Source organism: Pezoporus occidentalis, unplaced genomic scaffold, assembly GCF_034315485.1.
Source record: "Pezoporus occidentalis ecotype Australia unplaced genomic scaffold, CSIRO_AGI_Poc_V1 ctg51, whole genome shotgun sequence".
Lineage (NCBI taxonomy): Eukaryota > Metazoa > Chordata > Aves > Psittaciformes > Psittacidae > Pezoporus > Pezoporus occidentalis.
Genome location: NW_026915847.1, coordinates 1715388 through 1728187, shown reverse-complemented (window position 1 = coordinate 1728187; position 12800 = coordinate 1715388).

Here is a 12800-nt window from a genome sequence, read left to right as displayed (position 1 = left end):
AATTTAGAGGAGTCCAGGTGGCATAGAAAATGCATGAAAATCTCTCTTTACTGCTCTTACATGCACCACAAAATTTTTTTTTGAATATCTAATAAAAGAAAAAACATGAAAGACAGATTAAGGACATATTTTGGTAATATTTACTTATTTTTATTACTTAAATAGTTTTGGAGTTCTGTTATTCCCTAAATACATAAACTCATCACCTCAAAGAGAAATTCACTGAGGATGCCTTTTTTAAGATGCAACCCCTTGTTACATGAACTTGTAGCTTTCCTTCCAGTGCTACATGACTCCAGCATCAGGAGATTGACTGAATTGGCCTAGGCTACTCAGAAATAGTTTCTGCTAGGACTGTGGAATTGTATAAAAAGCCACTTGTAAGTTTTAAATGAATTGTATTATGCAGGAAGCTTTTTGACAGAACAGGCTCTACTGCTGAAAAAAATGTTAGTGCAAAGCAATATAGAAAGACCAGCACCTCCTGAAGCTGCTGTCACAAATGTTTAGGTTTGTAGATAAAGGTTTCTATTGCCATTTTAGATGTCTCGGGGTACTCCACCTGGCTGTTCCAGAAGTTGTTCTGGAGATAATGAGTCTCCTAATTCTGTGTGATGTTTTCGTCTACACTGAGGTCTAAAAGAGGCTAGAGCATCTCAACCAAATGTAAAAGCCTATGTTTAAGGAGATAAATTGCTCCTACATATATTTATACACTATTAATTTTTTTTTTTTCATATAGGCACCTAATTGCATAGCAGTATCTATAGATGTAGTGTCTCTAAACTCCTCCATAAAACACATAAGTGACTTTCTTCTCCTGTGATGTTTACCTTTGCAATTTTGGGGACTGTCTTCTCTAGTTAACTGTGACAAAACAAGTAATTTGATTCTTTTCCAAGTCAGAAAGTTTGCTCTTCCTATTCATAGGTTTAAACACCTCAGAGCATCATCTCTCTCCACAGTTTGGTCTTCTGCCAAAACCCAGTGTTTTTCAAACCAAGAACGCCATTAAGATTGAGACATAATCCCAAATTTGAATTTGAATCTGCTGAATGTAGTTTTCTGATGTCTGCCTAACTAATGTTCATATCAATCTCATTTCGGAAAACTGAAAAGCAGCCTTTAGAATGTGGTACTTTACCCACATCACAAAAGTTCAGAAATGCTGGCATTTGTGAGTTCTGAATTGCACTTGTCACTGCATTAGCTTTGAGTTACCACCCACTTTTGGAAGGAGGTATTTCCTGAAGTTCATATGGTGAGTACCTCCATAGCTTTTAAATATGGATGTAACAAATTAAATCCAAATAATTGTTAGTAAAGAGGTAACATTAACTATGCCTCCATTCCAATGCCTCCTTCCTTTTCTCTGTTTAATTTTCTTTTTCACCAGGACTTGTCCCACATCTGCCTTTTGCTAGTGAGGCCCTTCCCTTACACCTTCTCTGAACTTTAAACCTCAACAACTCTATGTCTATAATATTCTAAAATGAAATGGTCCATTATACTCCTAGGAGGTCTAATGCCTTCTGGAAAAGGTGACAGCAGTCTATATGGCTGGCTACTAAGATTGTCAAGGTTACCAGATAGATTCTTTACATCTTATACATTATATCACACCTATTTTAAAATCTGTTATAACAAACTCGCTACCCATTCTGGTAGCTACTGTTCAGCTAACAGGAAAGAACTCACCTTCCCATATAGTATTCAGATAAAATTCTATTGTTCTCTGAGAAAGTAAATTAAATGCTGTCACTGCAATAGCAGCATCTTGGCTTCTTAGGGAGATGATTAGTGCACCAAATTGAAAAATGCCATGCATTTATTTCTGGGTGATTAGTGATACCTGTGTCAGCACTAACACTGCAGCAGCAGACAGCTTCATATCTCAGGAAAACTGGGCAAACTAGACTGCACAGCACTTTTCCCTATAAATTCTACTAAATGTGCAAGTAAGAGCATTGCCTGCTTTTCTCTAAAATATGTGTACTTATCCCAGAACAAAGTTTCAGCAGAATGGATAAATACTACAGAGAAGTTCCTTATCTTTATAAACTTTCCTAAGTTTCTTATCTTCAATGCAGCTATGGCAATTTGCTAAAAATGTGCATCTTTGGGTACATATCTGTATATATACAACTACTCGTGCACCAGCAGTCTGACAATATTCAAAACTTACTTGGCTGCATGGTTTTGTTTGTTTTTCCAGTTCATCAGGAAAAAGCTAAATACTCCTCCCTCCCAAAACTTCTCTGGATTCCTTTAACTACACTTAACTACAGTTAAGTGTTTAACTGATGCCTGTCTGAGAGTCCTTTATGGCAGTATTTTATCCCAAACTAGGACATCCTGGGAATTCACTGACCACATTAATCTGCACCAAGGGTTTTCTTTTGTGTTGACTGAATATCACTCTGCCAAGGAGCTGCACCAAACACACATTCTCTGAGCCTTTCTGCATTCCAGAGGTCCTGCAGCACCCAGGAGTTTAGATTCAGCCTCAGCAACTGCTGAATCTGCTATGATGAGGTTCTTTTTCCAGGGTTTCAGAATATCCTTAATGTCCTCAAAAACTATTGGCCTATGGAATTTGTTCTGTTCTGAAGTCATTGGTTGTAGTTGTCTGGATCTGGTGGACGAGATTTGCAGATCCATTAACAGAATCCTTCAGCTACCGCTTTTAGCCAGGGACAGTCCAGCTTCCTTCTTAAACTAAAAGTGCTCACTTTGCCCTGTACTTACACCTGTGTAAAGTATTCTAACAACTAAAAAATTCTATTCAAAATAACCACTATAAAGGCCCTGCCATATTTCTAGAGTTCCCAGTGAGTCTGCATTGATTGAACTTTGCATATTTTGCAGATTTTGTTCAGTAGGGACTTTAAATGGCTTATAAATCTATTTTGGTATCAAAAAAATAGATACATTTCAAAATTAATTTGTTGTTGACTTCCTTCTGCTTCTTTCTACCATTGTACCAATTTTCTGAACATCTGAATGTCCAGAGACTGTTTTGCTGGCACTTATTTGCTCAGAGATGGTAAATTGTAGGCTCATCAGCTAAAATGTTCCCGCTGCAATGCAACATGAAATACAATATTGTTTCCAACAGGTCTTTATCAGACCCGTGAGCAGAAAAAAACAACAGAAAATTGATCTGGGCAAGGATCTGAAAATACCCATTACAGCTGAGACAATGCATCTATAGGCAGTTGCTTTCCTGAATGTAATCAGGGAAAATGAAATTCTTCACATAATACAGCTTAATAATTCATACCTATGAATTTTTACCTAACAGCAAGTTCCTCGTAGCTCAGAAGTGAGATGCTTCATGTTCCTTAAGATGTATTACTGCTCTAGAGCTGCTGCCTTACATACAGAGTTGGACCCCAAATTATTCCTTCCTCTTGTTCTTTCTAATTCTTACTCCTGTAATCAATGGAAAACAAAACTTCACATAACCTATATGAACAGTCACATTTTCAAAAGCAAGCTGAAATATTAAACATTTGAATGTCAGATGCTTGTAACAAATGCTTGTTCACAGTCCAAAGATTTAAAAACAGCAATACAACAAAATGCCCACAGCCAAATTCAAATAACTTGAAAAATACTGCAAAATATTCCTCTAACAGAATGAGGCCTTTATTTTTAATCTTATGCATAGCCACATGTGTATTGAGCAAGACTAAATCCACCAAGTATGAAAAATACCCACAATGTTAGGGGATTTGAGATGAAATTATGGAGCCCATGCAAATTTTTCTTTCAATTCTAAAATCATAACACTTCAAGTCTATCCATATAACTTGTAGTATATACCCTGGTTTTAATTTAATCTAAACATAGGGTCTGTTTCATAAACATCAAAGATAATGAGAATGTCCTTTAATTAAATCTGTTAGAATCTACATGTTTATTCCACACTAACTTCCTTTATTTGTCAACTTCAGACATGAGAAATGACCTCTCCTCTGCTGTCCCTGCTTAATGTCAAAGCTGTCAGGAGAAATGTTTATAACATTAGCTGCATTCTTTCACTGAGGGCTGGCAATTAACATTGTGCCTGGAATCAGAAAACTTCAAAATGTCTTTTGTTACTACCTGTCTAGGTGGCAGGGAGGAAATGAAAAGAACTTTTCTATTCTTGTCACATCTAGTTACAGGATTTATTAGAAGCGGATCTTGTTCCAGTTATAGGGAGTAAGATTATACCAAAGCTGCTGATCTGTTTTCAGAGCAATTGTTACAATCCTTGAGAGAAATAGGAGGGAGTAATAGAATTTTAGTAGAAAAGAATCTGTTACTAGCTAGGAAAAAATTACTACAGCCAGATAGACCTGAGATGTCACACTTGCAATTTCAAGCATGGCAGATGAAATTATGACTACGAAGTGGAAAAAGATTTTGAAAGAAAGTTCTAATCAACCCCCCTCTGTGATTTACCCCATCTTACTCTTTTGCCAGTAGTTCCCATCAAGTGGCTATTAGACCAGGCAATGAACCTCTCAAGTCACTTCATGATCAAACCTCAGTCTAGCTCAGCTAATCCATTCAATGAGGAAGAAGTTTGATATTTCATGCTTCCCTGCTACAACTTGGCAGAAAACATTTACCCTCTGGACCAAAATCTGAAGACTTGAAGCACAGAGAAGAATTTGGGGGAGAAAGGGTCAGAGAACCCCACAAAGACCCTGCTTGTGTCACGTGGGTGAACTGCTTGGGTTCATTGCTACCCAAATGATCAGGGTAATGTTGACACTTAATGTCTTTTGTCTGTCTCTGACTGGAGACAAAGTCATGTGTTATCAAAAGGAGCACCCTATATTGCAAAGACAAGCGTGATTTCTTTCTGTTTTGATCAGCACAGGAAATTAGTAATTTCCATCAGAAAAGTAGAGTACCCTTTTGGGTTTACACTAGCAGACTTTGGGTATTAAAACAATAACTCTAATCCAAAAGAGATATTGTAGTTTTGGTGACAGGATGTATTAGTATACCTTGTGCTAATTAGGTCAAGAGATTGTCTATCCATCAAAATGTTTCCAGTTTTAATTAGTGCTCATAGAATAAAATAAAGTTTTTCTTCTACATATAATTTCTAAAGCCACAGTTTCTTTTCTGTATTCTCAAATAATGCACTGCAATTATGCTGCCTGGTAAATGGAAAGGGAATTACAAGTTAGCCTCTTTGCTCTTCAAAAATGGACATAGACATTTCCCAAAATTCACCAGTTTATAGGCTTTATATAGAACAAAGGCAATGAAATGAATGAAGGTATGGGCTAAATCCCAAACCACAGGTGAGTTCACTGTGATGAGTATATAAAGTTCTAGTCAGCAGCCAGTGAGTCACTATGACTGATGTGCCCACAAAGACGTAAATGTGTAAAGCTGAGAGCATCTCCTCAAGACCCTCTGCCGAAATAGATGTGCCGCCACAGTCTGTGCATACCAGACATAGTATTGACCAAGTTACACCCACAAACACGGCAGGACCTGATACAGCTGAGGAGTAAGTGGGAGGAGCTATGGGCAGAGGACAGTCTAAGGGCTGCAAAGAGCCAAGCACTGCCTTAGGACAAAATCTAAATAAGCAAAGGCTATCACATTAAGAAGAAAGAAGCAATGATGGAAAAAAGCATGTAATCATCTCCTGTTTCTTGTATGGCTGGAGATATGCCTGTAATCACATATCCCAGAGTGCTCATATATTTTCATTTGCAAGCACTCTGTCCAATATTATAAGAATAGAAAAAGTATGAGTTAACTTCATGATCCTAGGTATCCTTACTCAGAATGGTCTACTTGTCTTCTCTCCCACAATGTATCTAATGATGTACCTAATATGTCACTGAACTGATATAACTGAGAACAAGTAGCTTCACATCCCAGTAAAATTGCCGGTTTTTACCTGAAAGAAGTCCAGAGAGAGAAACAGGGAAATGTTGCCAGTTTTCAAAGAAATACTTATTTGGCAGAATTCAAGATGAAATCAGTAATGTATGGCTGATGTCCACAAGAGCAGTGGTGATTCTAGAATTCAAAGCCAATTGGATCTTTAAAATTGAAGGGATTATTGGCACTTCCTACACTTCCCATCAAAATATTATACAGCTTCGTATTCAGCATTCTGGTTTGGGGGGGGGAGGGTGTGGTGTTGGGTGTTTGCTTTATTGTGTGTTTGAAAGTGTGCTTAGATTCACCATTACTTGATCTTTAAAGAAATGTGAAAGGAAACTGCAAGACTGGTTGATAATGAAAATTTATATGCAATACCACTGTTAAAGGGGGGGGGAGGGGAAGGAGGGAGGGGTGGGAACATGGAAGACAACAGATTTCTAGATTCCCAAGCAGCCCTAACTGCTGTGTTGCTGGTAAAATACCCACACCCTATTCAGTGGGTATCAGCTATGTATACAGATGTCCTTAAAGAGAAGAGGAAGTGTTGAATAGCTGGCTTGTTTTGTTGCAGTACTGCTTAGACTGACAGTTCTAGTTTTAAAGGGTGCTTGTCATGACCAGCAAATCCAGCCAGCCTTTAAGTGCAGCTAAATCCAGTAGAAACTCTCAGCTTCACACTTTCGCCCTAGAGACGACGACAGGTCGATAGCTATTTTCAGAGTTATTTGGGGCTAATCAGAAAAGCATGTGCAGATGTTGAGAGTCTGGATTTATACCTCTGGAACTGATTCAGGCGCTTTCTAAAATATATTCTCGTTAAAATTTTTGTTATTATTAAAAATTGCAGTAAGACTGTGGAAAATCTCAGTGACTTCTGAATGCAATTTAACTGTTTGTTGTCTTTCAGTTGACCAAGCAGAAGTATCCTGAGGCACAAGAAATAAAACAGCATGTTTATTAAATAGCCAATCACTACTCTGTACTTTTCTACAACTTTACTGTAATAAAATAAAGTGTTGCCCTATAGATATAACAGACATCACCTTGCTTACTTGCCAAAGTTAGGATTTATTTCAGTTTGAAAAGAAATTACTTTTATTTTTTACTTTAAAAAATGCCTGCTTTTAGAAATATCACACAGGCAAATCAAGTTATGAGCATGTTAGGTCTAAATAATTAAGAAATGCAGGAAACCTGATTGTAGGTAGTCCTTCAACATACTCCAGGAGAAAACACTTTCAGCATATCGAAGTGCCATGTCTCTAAGCTTCAGAGGCCTGGACCCTTACAGAAGAATGCAGTTGTGCCTTTTTTTGTTTAACTAAGGGTGTCCTAAGTGGTTGAAATAGTACAGGGTATATTCGTTCTGCCACACAATGCTGATGAGGAGTGTATTTAAACAGCTTAAAGTCTTGGGGAGGGCGAGGGGCAGACAAAGCCCAAGCTGCATTTTGAACACGAATGCTGAAAACTTTGTCAGCATTTTAAAATTAAGTTTCATCTATTCATATGTTAAGACTTTAGGGAGATGAATTAGGACAGCTGAGAAACTGATTACAGCCTCTTGCTGCATTTTCTCTCCTTGCTGTTCATGTAGCCAAGCTGACACGGCCCCTGCTGAAATACTTCTATCATCTCGTGATACATGTATCAAAAACGAATAGATAGACTGGTTCATCTTGTGCCTTTCTTGTTCTGCCACACTCTTTTACTTCGAACCACATGTCATTAATAGAGCTAATGGGATTTTGGCATGGAACCAAAGAGGTGGGAGGGGAGATGGGGGCTGGGGGAGATGGATGGGAGCAAGATGAACTACTGAGAGAAGCACTGCTGCCTTTCTTTGCACTAAAGCAATGTCAGGTTTATCAGGCTTCTTTTTAGTCCTCCCTGACAGGACTGGAGGCACTTTGCTATACATGTATGTCTCACGCATTCATGAGCCTCTTTGACACTATTGCATCTTTTGTTAGGAGCTGAAAATGCAGATCATTGCTCTACCCTTCCTTCAGCTGCCATATGGCATTGTGGAAAGGGGCCCACAAAAGAAAGAGAGGGAAATGAAGAAAAAAGAAGGGGGGGGGGGGGGGGGGGAAGAAATGAAACTACCAGCAGATGAAATTGATTTATTTTCACCATTAGAGAGCAGGGGGTGGAAGCCTTTTGGAATATAAAACCTTCTTGCAGAGCAGGCAAACAGACTGCCTGCATGACAGCTCTGGTACATGTTAAAAAATAACATGTCTTGAAATAGAAGCAGCATTGTTTTGCTTAACTACTGTAACAAATGTATATGAAATGGAATGCATCATCTAAAGTGAAACAACTGCCAAGGTTGCAGACTTATTTTTACCCATTGTCTGCAAGAGGTAAAAACCATGAAACCCCAAATGCTACATAGGTGCAACAGTTTAGTATCACTGTGTATTTTCTAAACTAAAAGTGTCTCAAAATATCTTAGGTCTAGTCTGCATTTTTGTGGAGCTAAACCTTTCTTAAAGTAAGTAGCAATTAGAACACTTTTATGCAATTGCTTTAAAAACAAACCAAAAATGAATTTGGGAAAATAAGTTGGTATGCCAATTCTTTGGTTATTTTTCTGTGGGTGCTTGCTTTATGAAACACTAGAGTCTTTAGAAGAAAAAGCAATGCAGCTAAAATAGATACTCTTACTACATGATGTTGTTGTTCCCTCCTGTTATAAATAAACACAATCTGGATTTAAGCAAGTTCTGCTTTTGTAACTGTAGATTGTACAAAGTTAAAAGCAGAAAACGTTATTTACTTTAACTACTTTAACAAATTTGCTTCCTCATTCCCCTCTATCTTTTAATTATAAAGTGGATGTCAGTGAAGAGGTGGTTTTAAAAATTTCCATTGTATCTAGGAAGATAGATATTCCCCTCTAGTCTGTATTTTCTGAGGTTTGCTTTCAAGATACTGATTAACCCTATGGAAGCAAATTTGACCCTTTAGTTTCAGTTAACTCATGAGTAGGTAAGTGATCCGAAATCTTGCTTAATCAAGAATTAGGTGCACAGATTCTACATTAGTTCACTCATGTTCAGAGTAATGTTTTGGTTTAATTGTTTTTAAGACCTTTTTTGGTATAATATTTTTTCTTTGTACTGAGTTTTGTTCTTCTGGATGTTTGGCATGTGCTGTTTCTCAGGTGAATATTATTTTTGTGTAAGTCACTAATACCTGTTAGATGCTGTATTGGCAGTTGTACATGTCTGCTGTTGAACTTTCGTGGTGTTATGCTCCTGTGGAATTTAAACATTAAAGTAATGATTTGCAAGAGTGGTGTTTAATTTCTGACTCTACATTTCTGTGCTGAAAGTGTTAGTTTTTCTATTCTCTATTTGCAAAATGGAGTCTTTTCATTCCTTCTTTCCTGAATGTATAAGGCATTCAGCCCTGTTAATGTTAGAAAAAAAACCTGGCAAACATCTGCCTTGCAGTTGCACACTGCCATCTGTATCAGGTTTTTGCTTCCCTCTTCAGTTTGAGTATCTCTCCAAAGCCCACTCCGCTTTTCTTCTAGCTTAATATCGTGGTTTAAGCCCAGTAGGCAACTCAGCCACGCAGCCCTCGCTCACTCCCTGCCTTTTCTCCCCTCTACTACCAGAGGGATGGAGAGGAGAATCGAAAGAATGTAACTCCCACCGGTTGAGATAAGAACAGTTTAGTAACTAAGGTATGACACAAATCACTACTGCTACCACCAATAATAATAATGATAAGGGAAATAACAAGAGAAGCGAATACAACCACTCACCACCCACCAACCGGTATCCAGCCTGACCCAAGCAGTGATCTAACCCTTCCGAGTAACTGCCCCCAGTTTATATACTGAGCTTGACGTGCTGTGGTATGCAATACCTCTTTGGCTAGTTTGAGTCAGGTGTCCTGTCTCTACTTCCTCTTGGCTTTCCATCCTCCCTGGCAGAGCATGAGACTCAGAAAGTCCTTGGTTGGACTAAACATTACTGAGCAGCAACTAAAAACATCAGGGTTATCAGTGCTGTTCCCAGGATGAAAGTCAAAAACACAGCACTGCACCAGCTACTAAGAAGGAGAAAAATGACTGCTACTGCTGAACCCAGGACACTTAAACACCCAGATTTTCCATGGGTGAAAATCCAGTCAAAACCAGAACATAGTGACAAAGTGGGCAGATATTGTGTATGAGTGAGCCAAATCTTGAGCATGAGGGCTGGTATGTCCATTTGGAGCACCAGTGCAGGAGCAAGCCTTTTCTTTGGGTTTTATACCATGACTAAGTGAAGACATCTTCCAGGAAAACTTTAACTTATTTTCTAGTGGTTGTTAGTTATCAAAAGAATGAGTCTTATAGATTCTTAAGAAGCGTGATGAGGAATAGATCATCTTTGTTTCTGGCTAAAGAAATGACCCAAGTCATAAATTCGGTGAATTATATTACTTAGGTTGACACTGATGTAGATAGCTTCTTGCTACCATAATGTTTGCAACTACAGTAGCACCTAGAGTGTCAGACTGATGTTTAATTGCTTTGAAGCTTGGAGCTGTGTTATTTGTAACTTACAAATACTGTCAACTGCAAAGTACTCATGAACGTTTTCACTTATGCATGGATTTTATTGCAAACTTCTGAAATTTTAGACAGGAACTGGCTTATTCATCACATTCTTATTTAATAATACTTTTGTCATTCATAGAACAAGGGACATACTGTGACTAGCAGGGAATAATCTGTACCTTGATAAATATGCATGGTAAGAATTCAGCAGCTTTTGCAACCAATTTGAAAGCAACTCAGATAAAATCAGAGCCCATTCATGAATGCAAGAGCAAATTCTATGGCAAATGTTAGTCATAATAATCTACAACTAATAACATTTACAAATTTTTTGTGCATCATGAATAAACAAAGATTAGAAATCATTTTGTCTATGGTCTTCATCCATTCAAAGTTGTATTTGGTGTTCTTTATATCTTAAAGAGCAGGAATGAAAGAATAGTCAGCATAATCAAGGTTAAACATATGTTTATAATATACTGTATGGGAAGCTTGGGCATGGCCCCAGCCCTAAACAACAGGGTTTTGTTCTGCTAGAACTTTCTTCTGTGCCAGCTTTCTTCAGAAACAATGAAGCTGCCAGCTTCGTGGGTAAAACACGTGAGAGTAGGAGATAATTTTGTGAGCATCTTCCTCCAGACTACAGAATTCCCTTCTAAATGAATGACAAGTGTGGTTGCAGATTTCACTGTTTTCAAAACAGAATATAAATCTCACATCTTCAGTTTAATATCACAATAAAACAACAACAAAAAGGAAATAGCATGAAAACAAGTCCCACCAGCTGTTTTGGAATAAGAAGGGGGTACACCAAATCCTACCTGGCACTGTCTAGTATGGAAATTATCGCGTGTAGTATACTTAGGTGCTACTTGTGTGGTTAATCCCAAACACCAATTCCCAAAATGCTTTTCAGCTGCATCTAGTTCTGAAATCCTCCTGCTGCAGGTCCTTCATTTTCAGATGTTAAAGGTCCTCAGGTTGCATTTATTGCACAGTTCAGCACCTCAGGATGAAATGTTAGATATTATACATCCCTGAAGATCACACATTGACTAAAATCAAAAATTCAGTTATTTGGGGGAAGTTAAAACTCATACTCCCTATCTGGAGGAAAAATTCTTATAAATTAATTTTATACCAAGCAAAATGATGAGCAGTCAAACTTTTCTATTGGGCACAAACTATTCATTCCTTAGACCAAGAAAACTAAGCTTGATCGTGAATATCTGGTTAAAGCATTCCAGACAAGAGGAAAGGAGAGAGGATAAGGATTTTTGGATACCAGACTCTCCTGCCTGGGTGTTTTTTACATTAACCTGTGGAAGAAACGTAGAACCTGCGCTGAGGAGGAAGGGGAATGTAAGAGCTGCTCTCAAAAGAGTTTACTGGACATTCATGCTCTAGTTATTTATTTCTCTTATGCAAAATGTGACAGCCTCAACAGGAGGAACAGAGACTACTTCTTTGCAGCAATTATAGCTGTTCCTTGGAGGTATGGATTTGAGTTCTATGGTGAAGAAAACATTGGATATGGGACTCTTGACCCCTCTGGAATGCTTTAGTGAATGTATAAAACAAAAGTGGATGTTAGTGTAGCAACAGGGCAAACACCACCACTACGGTTTCTGGCTGTGATATTTTAAAGAAAAAAGCTCCTGTCTTTTGAACAGAAGACCATAGGCACCAAACTTTCAGCAAAAGTACCTACATTAATACTTGACGTATGTATAAACTCTTTTTGTTTGGTAGAGCCTGACACACACAAAGCAAAAGCTTAAAGGTGTGATTAGAAAAACTTGGTTTTTAAGTTGTAGAGTTATGCTGAATTAGCCACTGTCATAGTTTAAGCCCAGCTGGTAACTCAGAATCATGCAGCTGCTCACTCAGTCCCTCCTTTCTCCTAAACCCCTTTCAGTCAGGATGGGGAAGAGAATCTAAAGAATATGAATTCCGAGGGTTGAGATAAGAGCAGTCCAATAACTAGAGTATAATATAAAACTACTACTGCTACTACTAATAATAATGATCATAAGAGAAGTAACAAGGGGATAGAATATAAAACTAAAAGGGGGAAGGAAAAGAAATCAATAAACACAAGTGACGCACAAAACAATTGCTCACCATCCGCTGACTGATGCCCAGCTCAGCCCGAGCAACGATTGGTCCCTTCTGGGTGACCCTCCCCAGTTTATATCTTGGTCATGATGTGCTGTGGTGTGGAATATCCCTTTGGCTAATTTGGGTCAGGTATCCTGTCTCTACTTCCTCCTTGCTTCTCATGCCTCTTTTCACTGGCAGTGTATGAGAGACTGAAAAGTCCTTG